Source organism: Leptonychotes weddellii, chromosome 3 (genome assembly GCF_054177405.1).
Source record: "Leptonychotes weddellii isolate Sample4059 chromosome 3, ASM5417740v2, whole genome shotgun sequence".
Lineage (NCBI taxonomy): Eukaryota > Metazoa > Chordata > Mammalia > Carnivora > Phocidae > Leptonychotes > Leptonychotes weddellii.
The window spans coordinates 79202108-79214877 of record NC_138371.1 but is presented as its reverse complement, the minus strand read 5'-3'; the positions used below and the strand labels follow the sequence as shown (position 1 = coordinate 79214877).

General features: G+C 38.6%; 1 protein-coding gene and 1 long non-coding RNA gene across 4 annotated transcripts in view; one reads left to right on the top strand and one right to left on the bottom strand.

The window, feature by feature from the left end:
• The window catches only part of LOC145720565 (uncharacterized), a 6709-nt gene extending 538 nt beyond the window's left edge, over positions 1–6171 (bottom strand). Inside the window, exons 1-4 of one of the 3 annotated variants that reach the window (XR_014143634.1) lie at positions 4289–4366; positions 2438–2633; positions 2151–2315; positions 1016–1170 (exon numbers count right to left, since the gene is read on the bottom strand). This is a non-coding gene — a long non-coding RNA (uncharacterized LOC145720565). Of the gene's footprint in view, positions 1–1015; positions 1171–2150; positions 2634–4288; positions 4367–5741 lie in introns of those variants that run through there. The other 2 variants (XR_014143633.1, XR_014143632.1) reach the window with 2 other exon arrangements.
• ARHGAP15 (Rho GTPase activating protein 15) overlaps positions 1–12770 on the top strand; it is a 588861-nt gene that overhangs the window by 13133 nt on the left and 562958 nt on the right. The gene's annotated exons all lie outside the window — the stretch shown is intronic.

Below are 12770 nucleotides of genomic sequence, written 5' to 3'. Positions count from 1 at the left end.
ACAGAATAAATCTTAATAAAGGCTCAGAGACTAGCACATTAGATTATTCTATGAAAACACCATCCATTTTTGTATGGACTTTTCATTGAGGCCCTTGTTTTGCTTGTCTAACTTTCATGAGTGGGTTCCTTTTCCTAACTTGAAAGAACTGATGTTGTTCTATTGCTCATGTTCTTCAAAGCATTTTTTAACCATTAAAAGACGTCTCCAAAGGTTAACCTTTCTAAGTAATAGCAGATAGAGTCATCCTTAATTTGCCTGGTATTTGCAAAGTCACATGATATAAGATAGGGACCAGAACATGTCCAATTGCATGTGTGCATTGTTGTAGGGGAGATCGAAGACATTTGTATACCTTAGTGGATGAAGATAATCGTAACAACAGTTTAAACACATGCACACACACGCACATGTGAAATCCACAGTGTGCTAGATGAGGAAATGGAGCATGGGTGTGGCTGTGTAACTCATTTCATCGTGCAAGTTGTCTGTGAATAGATCCGCATCACTAAGTCTCAGAAGTAGTTAGGACAAAGAATGTAAGTGAATAATGGGAGGACAGAAGGAAAAAGAAAAATTACTGTTGAATACTTTTTGAATAAAATAGATAATCCTGACAGCCATTTTAAAATTCTAGATATTTTAGGCATTTCCTTTTGACTTCAATGTGGCCAAGCCCAAATTCTGTATTTTGCTTTGTGAGGAGCCTAAATTAAGATAGGTATTTGGCTGGGACGCCTGGGTGGCTCAGTCGGTTAAGCGTCTGCCTTCAGCTCAGGCCCTGATCCCAGGGTCCTGGGATCGAGTCCCGCATCGGGCTTCCTGCTCCTTGGGAGCGTGCTTCTCCCTCTGCCTCTGCCTCTCTCTCTCTATCTCTCATGAATAAATAAATAAAATCTTTAAAAAAAAAAAAAAAAGATATGTATTTGGCTATACTACTTCAAATTATAGTAACACTCAATCAACTGGAACCTAGTTGGATAGATAGTATATCTAACCAGCTCCCACCTCCTACCTCCTGGGGTGAGGCCCTTGAATTCCACTTGGAGGAAAGAGAGGCACCCCTTGTTTAAATCGGGGATCTAACCCCCAAACAACTCCTGGATGGAGGTTCCTGGTAACACACCTGAAGTTCTTCAAGAGATAAGGCATCAAAAGAGTCTTTTCAGCCTAAAAAGAAAAAGATACATTTTACATAATAAATACACTTGGCATATTAAAGGATATTCAAAGGCAAGAATTTAAAAACTCAGTCAAAAACTTTCAATTTAAATGATGTGAACTAGTAAATATTTTTTTGCCATTTTGATATTCTTGGCTTCATGAAAGGAAGCCTCACTGCCCAAAGATTTCAGATTAAGTTTGAGTGAAAATAACAATGTTTTGCGGAATTTGTTTGTTCTCACACCAAACATCCTTTGATGTTTTACAAGCAAGAGAACTGTTTTCCAAATGTTTAAATTGATGTTGTTTTACTCACACTTACCATGTTCATGATATAAACATTAAAAAAAAAAAAAAAACACTCATGCCGAAACACTCACAATAGACCCAGATTGCCTGTAGTATGATCCTGTTGGGTTTTTCCTTTATATAAAATAATTCATTTTTCAGTATCTACCTACTTAGCCACGTAGTCACTTCTCTTCTCACTTTTCCCAACTATGATCAATACCACTACCCCAACCACCAACAAATTCCAAAGTGAAATTCATTCCCAGAAAACTTAATCGGAACGACAATATTAGCAAATATGAACTGAGTAGCAATGGGATTTAAAAATAAGAAGATACTATAGTAATTAGTAATAATTTTAGAACAACACGGATATAAAATAAAAAAAGAAGAGTTTTATGTAATTCTAGAGATTTGTTTGTCAGCAAAGTTCAGTGTGCATCTCAATCACCGGGGTGAAGGCCAAACATGTAGTTTCTCGGGCCCCTCTTCAGTGTTGCTGGACGAGAGTCTTTGGAATGGGTAGTACCATCTGTGTGTTTATGAAGCTTCTCATATTGACACTTGAGAATCACCGCTCTGTAGCTTTCTTACTCCTCACTAGTTTGGTGAGTTCAATATTAAATTATAACAAGTGATCATGGCTTTGGTCTGCACTTGCGATGCATACATCGGGTGTATTTCCCCTTACTTACCATTCCCAGTCCTTCAGCAAGTCATGCCCTTTCTTATGAGACATTTGCTTTGTATTCAACCACAACTTCTGCTGGTAACCTGGTCATTCACGGCCTCATTCTCTTGCTAGGACTGAGGTCCTACTTCTCTACTGCCAGTCCCCCTTCTGGATAATTGAGATACGTCTGAACAAATACACAGTAATCAGAACTCTGACACTTAATAGCAAACCTCCTAGTTGATAACAGTCTGCAGATCTGAACTTCTGAGTATTGACCTTCTCCGATTACCAGTGGTTTTTTCCCACCTGTCTGATAAATCTTTCTATTCAACTTGGATCTCCAATTGCCAGTGTTTCTTGATATATGTGATTGTTGGACACAACTGCACCTCTTGTCAACGTTTGTGGATAGGAGAGCTCTCCAGTATCTGTTTACTTCAGATGAAGAGCCAGATCCTGGTCCTTTCTCACCTCAATAAACCATAAGAGATGACAGGTCTTTCTAATTAAAAGAAATATATATGAATTATCTCTATAAAAGATACCCTTATCTCACAGCAAACACAGAAATTATTTCCAGAAGAATCACATTTCTAAAAATAAAAGTTGAAACAACAAATCTTTTTAGAGGAAAATACAGGAATAGTCTTTGTGGTCTTGGATCAGGCAAGGATTTCTTAAGAGGACAAAAAAAAAAAAAAATCACTAAACCTAAAAGGAAATAAATGATAAAGTGGACTATCCTAAAATTTAGAATGTCTATTGATGAAAAGATTCTATTAAGAGAGTAACCCACAAGTGGGAAAAGATAATTATTGCGACATATATATTTAAAAATGGTTTGTATCCAGAGTACAAAAATAACCTCTACAAATCAGGAAAAGGACAAAGAACCTAAAAGAAGAACTAACAAAGCTTTTTATAAGCACTTCACAGAAGAATATTACACAGCAATCAGCCACACAAATAAACGTTTGAGTGAAATAAGCTCAGCAATAAAAAGTACATACTCTAGGTTTTCCATTTAGATTAATTTTAAAAACAGGCAAAACTAAGAAGACAGAATAGTGATTATTTTTAGTGGGGTGGGTGGAGAGTGACTGGAAGGGAGTTTCAGGGGCTCCTGGAATGCTGAGACTGTCGAGTTTCTCAGTTTGGGTGTGGTTACACGAGTGTGTTCAGTTTGTGACAATCCGTTGTGCTTTATACACAAGCATACACACACACACACTATTTAAAATGTATTTTATGCATACACAACTGAGCGGGAGACTGATTTTTAAATGCATTAAAGGAAACATACTGAAATATTTTATTTTAATGGTGTCATTGTCACAACAATGGACTATGACATTACTGTCCCATTTTCAGACATGTCCCCTTGACACTGAAATCCGATCCAATCAATCCAGATTTTGAAGACAGGAGCATTAGGGAAAGACTAATCGGATACAATAACAAATTTGCTAAATAAAACAAATGTCAGCCATATTTGACTACTGTCAATTACTGACTCCTGTTAATTACTGTCAATCACTAATTATGCAATATGCAGCTTCCCCATATTTTAACCTGGGCTGGCCAAGTTAGAGATAGAGGGATCCTGGTGTACTGCAATCAGTGTGTGATTAGATTTAATCGGCTTGATGAAAGGACTTTGCAACTGAGTCACATCCTTTAGGAAGCAAATGCTATGGAACATGAAATCCCAGGAAACGAGCAACCACGGGTTGTAATGTACTTTTTGCCCTTGGTACTCTTCCAGCAAAGATCAGAGAACCGGTCCCGTCCAGAGAATGTCTGAGACTGCTTGTTTTGTCAGTGTTTCCTAAGACTGTGGCTGCTGAGCAACTTGTTCTACAGCCAATGTTTTCTCCTTAAGTGACATTTCATCATCCAGTGCCCTAAGATAGTCACCCTGTTTTCCCTTAATTGATACTTGTACGCAAGAGGCGGAAAATGGCTCAGCATTTCTTGCTAGATTAGGTCAAAACTGACAGAGGAAGCAGAGGGAGGATTGCATTACTTATGCCACTTATGGTTCTCCTGTGTATCTAAGGAGATTGCCATTTCATAAAATTTCTTATGCTGCCTAAACATAATTAAAATAGCACAGGCATTTTATTCCTATTTGCTTTTCAATTTTGGACTACTTACCTGATCACCGGAGGGAAATTCAGAAGCAGTTCTAACTAATTTTCACTTTATTTTTCTTCTGTGTCCTTAGGAAGATATGATTGTACCCTTTTGATATCGCTTCCTTAAGTGCTTCATTTTGTCCTTCCTGTAAAGTCTTCACCTTTCTCTTCATTTAATTGGTGACCAGAAGCATTAAACACGCACCTCGAGGTTCAAAAGGAGGTTCCTGAAGTTCTGGAGTATTTTTTTCCCCAGATCACTTCTCGGGTGCTCTTATCATAAGATCAGTGTTTACAAATAGATACTATGATATTTATTCTGATTTGAAGTTAATTGCTAAATAAAAGAGGCATCCAGTGAGAATGCTACTGTTCTTCAGTGGCCAGGGATCCATTTCTCTGGGTGTCTTTTCACCAAATCCTGGGGATTATGCCTGAAACAAATCAACAAAGTTTCTGGGGCTCTGTAAGACAACACCCAAATTCTTTACTGGAAATGGCAAGATTCTCCTCATTCAGCCCTGACTCTCTTTCCCTCGCTTTTCCACCTCCCATATTCCACCATTTGTTGTGGATGTTCACTCCTATTTTCCTTAAATCTGGTGCTCTCAGCCTGTGTTGCCCTGGACATCCCTCCTCTGCCTTTGGGGTCTTATTTTTATACAACATCAAGGTGAAATGTCACCTTCACCTTAAAATTGTCCTCAGTCCCATCCTCCATTGCACTTGTACCAGACTCCATGGTAGGCAAGCGTACTTATGTCTGCCCCCAGGGTTTTCAATAATTTTTGTAGAAACTGCGGGACCTAATAAGTCTATTTTTCAGGGTAAAGGCTCAATAAAATACTTGAAATGTAAATCAGTTTCTTTGCTCTCAATAGGATGGAGACTAAAAAGCTAAGGTGCCCAGGGGATGAGAGATGGCAACAAGATACCGTGATCTAAAAAAGATCAAGGTTGCCTGTCACACAATTTTGTCTGGGAATTATTCTACTTAAAAAATATATTTTACTTGTCATTTTCACCATTTAGAATGCCCACGGGTAATGACAATAATTGTATGACAGTTTATCCATGCAGCTGACTTGCCAGACTTTGTCAGTAAATGCAGACTATCACACTGATTCCCGAATTAAGTTAAATAAATGCGAGGCCTTATTATCACATTTCCTATATATAACACCTGCCCAGTCGAAGACAATGTTACCCAATGGGGTGGCTATGGTCAAATTCCTTTACTGTGATGTTCTTTTCTCATTATATTTGACATTTTTTGAAACTGAGTTTTATTGCACTCTCTCCACTTATGGAAGTGGTCTGGGGAAATTAGACTTAATAGAGATGTAGAAGCCACAGGGAAAAAAAAGAAAAAGGAAAGTGAACTGGAAGGAAACTGAAATTAAAATGTTATTTTAGTAAATGGCTGCTGTGGTGGAGTCGACAAACAATAACAATGCAAGTTAATTACTGACCTGTCAGGAAAGTGTAGTACGAAGGCTGTGCCCCACGTTCCTGGAGCTACCATGGCCACGAGTCATTTCCACAGGGAAACAAACAGACCGTGCTCTACCACAGATCAACATAAGGTCTTTCCAGGGGATAGAAATGAATTTCTCACAGAAGTAATATTTGTCTGTGGCATTTCCTTGAGCTCCTTAGCAGACCTGGAGAAACAGCGCTTCCCACACATTCTGGGACAGGAATGGAGTCAGACTGTCACAGAGGGCTCCTGTGTGTTGAGGGGACCGGAGCTCTTGGTGGTTGGGGTGACCAGACAGCTCACTTGCCACGCGGTGAAAGTCAAGGCTAACACCCATGGGATGGGAATTCCCTGGGGGCACACTCAATGCTTGCCTCCGTGACAGTTCTCCTCACATCCTCAGTGGTGATCCATGTCAGGCAAGAGAGTCCTTCTATTTGGAGAAATAATATTAAGCACCTATAGGAATTTGAAAGTCAAGGAAGACTTTCTCTGTCGTCAGAACAAATAACCCTGCTAAATTCTAAGATGGTCATTAAACGCACCCATTTATAAGAAAGAAAAAAAAAAGGCTTATTCTGAAATGAAAATAAGGTATTCTTCATATTTTTTTTTAAAGATTTTATTTATTTATTCATGAGAGATGGAGAGAGAGAGGCAGAGGCAGAGGGAGAAGCAGGCTCCCCGCGGAACAAGGAGCCCGATGCGGGACTCGATCCCAGGACCCTGGGATCATGACCTGAGCTGAAGGCAGACGCTTAACCGACTGAGCCACCCAGGCGTCCCTATTCTTCATATTTTTAAAAATTCATATTATTCTCCAAGGATGGGCCTCAGAAGGCATGAAAAGCATTGCTTTTTTTTTTTCTTTTCTGCCCCAACTTATCATGCAGTAGCCATAGTACATTGGACCTTAGAAACACTGGCCAAAGTGTGTCACACACATTTTTTTTTAAATAAGAAATGGACTTGATCAAAGACATTTTCCAGTTGATTTTGCTAGCCTGTGTACACTGACATTAGCTAGTTTCTATATTTGTTTTCCATTTATATATCTAATAAATGTTTATTAAGTCTCTGTTGTTTTGTGAGGAAACACAGGAAGATTTATACACACTTAAATTGAAAGATGTACATGATACATACCTAATATGGCTGTACTATGATCATATGATCTCCCTAATCTCTGTTAGACTTCTTTGGGATTCTTGTTACCTTATTTTTCCATATATGGTTTCCAGTTGGCTTGGGGGTCTATGACTAAAGCAGGGATGTTTGGAGATGCGGGACGTGGGTTCCATCCTGGAGCTACTTTGAACAGGCTGTGGCGCTGTGGGGAGGACGCTGGGTCTAGCTGAGCTTCACTTTGCTCTGCTCTGAAGCATGGAGATGGTAGCATCGTGCCTCTTCAGTTTCGCCTCGCCCAAATAACTCTTCATGCACTTTTACTTTTAATGCTACTGACGGGAAAGAGATGTCAAAAATACACTTTCTAACTCAAAAGGGCAAGCTGCTGAACCTTAATGTAATTAACAGAGTGCAACAAATAATTGACAGAGCAGCTATGAAATTTATGATTAGATGAATCACCATATTCCCTCCTCTCTGGGTATCGGCTGTGGGAGCGGGAGAATCAGGCCCAGAATACCACTGAACCTCATCTGTTGAGTGGAGCCAGTTTGTGTGGCTCTTCAAAAGTGCATTCTCATCACAGTTTCCTGTTTTTAAAGCAGTATTGAAAGTGGAACTCATGCAATATCACAGGCTCCTTTTGCTCTTCGTTGGGTACAAATAAAATCAGGAAGTCTAGAGAAATGGTGAAGCCAGTTGTAAGTGATTTACATTTCAATTTCTCACTCAGGGAGATTTATTTGGAGAGTTTTCTGAAATCAATGGATATTTTAGACACATGCAAAATGAACTAATTCTTCAATATTTTCATTAGTCATTCACCATGGCTCTCTGTGCCTCCTGTAAGAATGTAAACGCTTAAGGCAACACTGTTTTCTCTAATAAATTTTGATAATAATGATGATTATGATAATCATAATGAGTAGATGATATGTTATAGGAAGAACCAGAGGAATACTGAATAAGCATCTAGATCATAGGAAACTTAATATAACTTATAGTTAACAAAATGTTTGAAGTAGAATATAAGCATAGAAAAATATTATTGATTTTACAATCTGCTCTATGAAATAGAGAAAGTTGAGGGTCAATGGGAGAAGAAAACAGGGGTGGAACAACAAAATGATTTCAAAGGCCTGTGAATGTTCCTGGAATAATAACACGGAAAGGCACAAATTGCGGGTCTTCATTGCCTTTCTGACCAGTGCATCGTGAAATTCATACATATGTTCCTGCAAGTACCTCGAGATTCTGAGATTCAGGTAAATGCTTCCCTGAGAGTTGAGGGGAAGTCTGACCAATCATTAATGCCACTATGTGAATTAATTTAAGTATTTCCCTCCCATCTACGTTTTAGCGATTGACCAAGAGGATGGATGTTTAAAGGAGATAGGTAAGGAAGAATGGATGGATTTCAGAAATGTTGACTCTGTAGATGAGATGGGACCTAAGTGGGAGCTGCAGTGGGGGGCTTCGGCTAAAAATGAAAAGGATCATAGGGTGTCTGTTTGAGGAACAATAGAGTATTAGGATGAGGCAAGGAGAGAATGAGAAGTTGAAAGAGGGTGACGAGAAAGGGCTATAAGTGGAATCCAAAGGCATCTTGAAAAATTTGGCCTAGAACAGCCTTCTCCACTTTGTATGAGGCTCCTAACTGGACAGATGGATGAACTCTCAAGTGCAACAGTTAAAAGTTCCACAGCCATTAGTACAGCTGTCATTTCAGCCCCTCAGATTTCCTTCCTCCTCTGTTCTCTCTCCTTCCTCTTGCACATCCCCGGGTCCTGTGGGTGGGGGGTGGGTGTCCTGCACACTACTGTCTTGCACTCATTTCATCTATACAACACATTTGTGTATTACGCCAAGGAAACCCCTCTTCCTTCATCACTCCCTCAGAGTGTCTAGAATAGCAGCCCCTTCCAGCCCTGGCTGGGTTAGAAGGAAGGGGCTCTCAGTCAGTCCCTCAGCCCCCCGAGAGGCTAGCAGATGACAGACTCACCCACATTGAGGTTAAATACCGTTTTCTTTATGAAAGCCATCATTTCTCTTTTCCTTGAGCTTTTTTTGGTACTATGTTTTTCCTTCATGGCACATTTCAATATCCACGTTATAATCTCACAGTTACTTGTGTACTTTTGCATTGCTGAGCCCTTTGTCTGAAATGTCTAACCTGTCCTGACTTAGCACCAACACCAACTGATCTTCCTTTGCAGCCTTTCTCTCTCTCCACCTCCCAGTGCCACCTGAGTTTAATGCCATTGCTCCTCTCCCCAACTGGACCCAACTCTACTCTCATTTAATTATTGATTTGTTTCTCCATCACCTTCACTGATCTGTAAGGCACTTGATATTAAAAAAAAAAAAAGAAAGAAAGAAAGAAAAAGAATCTCCAGCCTCTGATACAGTGCATGCCACTTAGGAGACTCTCCATAAATGTTGAATGGATCATTTATTTTCTGCTGGTGGAAGTCTTTAAGAGGAGGTTTTGTGCCATACTGTGTTCTTCTCAGAGCAATGCAGTTCTCTGCAAAGTTAGACACTGTCAAATATTTGTGAATACGAGAACAATTATGAAATAGTATCGGGTGAATGCCATTGTAGAACACAAAATACAAGGGAGGCTGAATAAAGAGAAAAACTAGAGCGCCTTGGGGTATCAACAAAATGTGAAGATGGGGTCAGATGGGAAAGGAAGTAATGGCTAGAGGAGAGAAAGTGTGAGGAGAGAGAAATCACCTTAATACCACAGTAGAGGAGAAGTCAGCCTAACAAGAATGTCTGAAGAAGGAAGATTCTGAAACTTTTTTTCTGCAGCCTGTCCCTAAGAAAATAGGTGGAGAAGCCAGATGAGAGGGCTTTTAAGTAATCCAAACTTTTGACAGTAACTCATCACTAGGCAAATAACAGTTGATTGTAAAATCATTGCAAGAATGCAAATGTTGATTTGACATTGAAATTGGTGCAGACTCTGAGGAAGCAACATGTTCTAAAAATGGCACACGGCAAGGCTATGTAAATACAATGGCTTCATGCTCTTGGTCAGAGGATAGTGGCTTTAGCCTAAGTGATTTCCCCTCACCAACATGACAAACACACCATCTTTTGAGTTTGAAAGATCAAGGCTTACACGCACTCGGAAGAGAACCCAGATTTCTCTAAAGGACTTCTTTGTTTAATCATAGATTCCCCTCAACCCCTACCCAAATTCCTTGGGATCAGGTGATACCAAAGCATTTACCTTGTTGGTTATCTGCCTAAAATTGTTGAGCTTTGTAAATCTGCAGTAATACTTCTTGAGCTCCCAGACTTTGAGTGCATCAGTAAAGTAAAAAGGATCCTACAGATCCCAGCAATCCCCTTGGCTGCCCCGCTCCCTAACAATTTTTTTTCCAGTGATGAACCAGAGGTCTGTAGACTTGTAGAAGACCACAAAGGTGATCAGTACGGACAGTGCTGTCACTAAGAAGTCATCATGACCCCTTTTTATGCAACCAGTCTAATTACCACGAGTCCAAGGCCACTATTACGATGACAGTCCCTCAATTTTTGTTCCTTCACTTCCCCTAACTTTATTCATGAAAGCACACCCTGAAAAATCTCGTGCTTTAATTTTTAACTTTTTAAAAATTTGAGAATAGTGATTTGACAAGATTGGACATTATACTGTGATCACCACAGGTATGGCTACCAACTGTCAGCAAACAACTCTATTACAGTATTATTGGTTATATTCATTTCCGGTGACTTATATTCCTGTGATTTATTCATTCCATAACTGGAAGCCTGTATCCTCTACTCCCCTTCACCCATTTTGCCCATCTCCGCACCCTCATTCTCTCTGCCAACCATTTTTTCTCTGTATTTATAGGTCTGATTCTGCTTTTTGTTGTTGTTTATCCATTTGTTTGTGTTTTGTTTTTTAGACTCCAGGTATGAGTAAGAACATATGGTATTTGTCTTTCTCAGTCTGACTGATTCCACTTAGCATAATACTCTCTAGGTTCATCCATGTTGTTGCAAATGTCATGATCTCAGCCTTTTGGGGCTGCATAATATTCTATTGCATATATATACCACATCTCCCTTATCTATTCATCTCTCAGTGGACACTTAAGTTGCTTCCATATCTTGGCTACTATAAATAATGCTGCAGTAAACATAGGGGTGCATATATCTTTTTGAATTTTCTTTGGATAAATACCCAGTAGTATAATTACTGGATCATACAGTATGGGAAAGGAATATGTATATTCCTTTCTACCAGTATATATGGCTTTTATTTTTAGTTTTTTGAGGAACCCCCATACTGTTTTCACAGTGGCTGCACCAGTTTGCATTCCCGCCAACAGTGCACAAGGGGTCTTTTTTCTCTATATACTCACCAACACGTATTACTTCTTGTGTTTTTGACTTTAGCCATTCTGACGGGTGTGAGGTTATATCTCATTGTGGTTTGGATTTGCATTTCCCTGATGATTAGTGATGTTGAGCTGCTTTTCATGTGTCTTTTGGCCATCTGTATGTCTTTTTTGGAAAAATGTTTATTCAGGTCCTGTGCCCATTTTTAAATTGGATTGTTTGTTTTTTGGTGTTGAGTTGTATATGTTCTTTATACATTTTGGATACTAATCCTTTATCAAGTATGTCATTGGCACATATCTTCTCCCATCCAGTAAGCTGCCTTTTTGTTTTGTTGGTGGTTTCTTTTGCTGTGCAGAAGCTTTTTATTTTGATGTAGTCCCAATGGTTTATTTTTGCTTTTGTTTCCCTTGAGTGAAGAGACATATCTAGAAAAAAGTTGCTACAGTCAGTGTCAGAGAAATTACTGCCTGTGTACTCTTCCAGGATTTTTATGGCTTCAGGTCTCACATTTAGGTCTTTAACCCATTTTCAGTTTATTTTTGTGTATGGTGTTAGAAAATGGTCCAGTTTTATTCTTTTATGTGGAGCTGTCCAGTTTTCCCAGAACCTTTTATTGAAGAAACTGTCCTTTCCCCATTGTATATTCTTGCCTCCTTTGTCATAGATTGGCTGACCATATAATCTTGGGCTTATTTCTAGGCTTTCTACCCTGTTCTACTGATCTATGTGTCTGTTTTTGTCCCAGTATCATGCTGTTTTGATTACTACAGCTTTGTAGTATATTTTGAAATCTGGAATTATAATACCTCCAGCTTTGTTTTTCTTTCTCAAGATTGGTTTGGCTACTCAGGGTCTTTTGTGGTTCCATACAAATTTTAGTATAATTTATTTGGGAAAACTCATGACTTTAATAGTAACATCCTCATAAATATCAAAGATTCATAGATTTGCTTTGTTATTGTGAAATACTTTCTGATGGGCTATGAAAAATTAATAGTTTCAGTAATAAATAACACACAAAATAAAACCAAAAACTTATTATCCTGTACTGGGGTATATGGAAAATGCTTTCACTTTTTTTTTTTTTTTTTTAGCAGTTATCTATATAATACTCTATATATTATTCAAGTTAGCTGTAGAGGTAAGATTCCCTATGTCTTTATTAGTGGCCGGATTTGATACATTTTAAAATCCTTCTCATCAAAGCAGCTGTTATTAGATTCCTATGGAAGAGTGGAGATGGGACTTTCTTTTTTTAATCACTTGAAATTTTTATTTCAAATCTTATTGAAATAGCTCTTTTATTCTCAACTAAATGAGTTTTTATATCACTCATGTGGAAGCCTAAAAATGGAAGTATGAACAAAATAAAGAATTAAGAAACTTAAGTCAATTTAATTAATTTAGTTAAGGAATTTTCAAAACAACTTTCCCGTAAACATCTTTATGAGGTATAACTGAAATACAGTAGTGCAAATACTTATACAATTTGATTTTTAATATATGCATACAATTGTTAAACCATCAC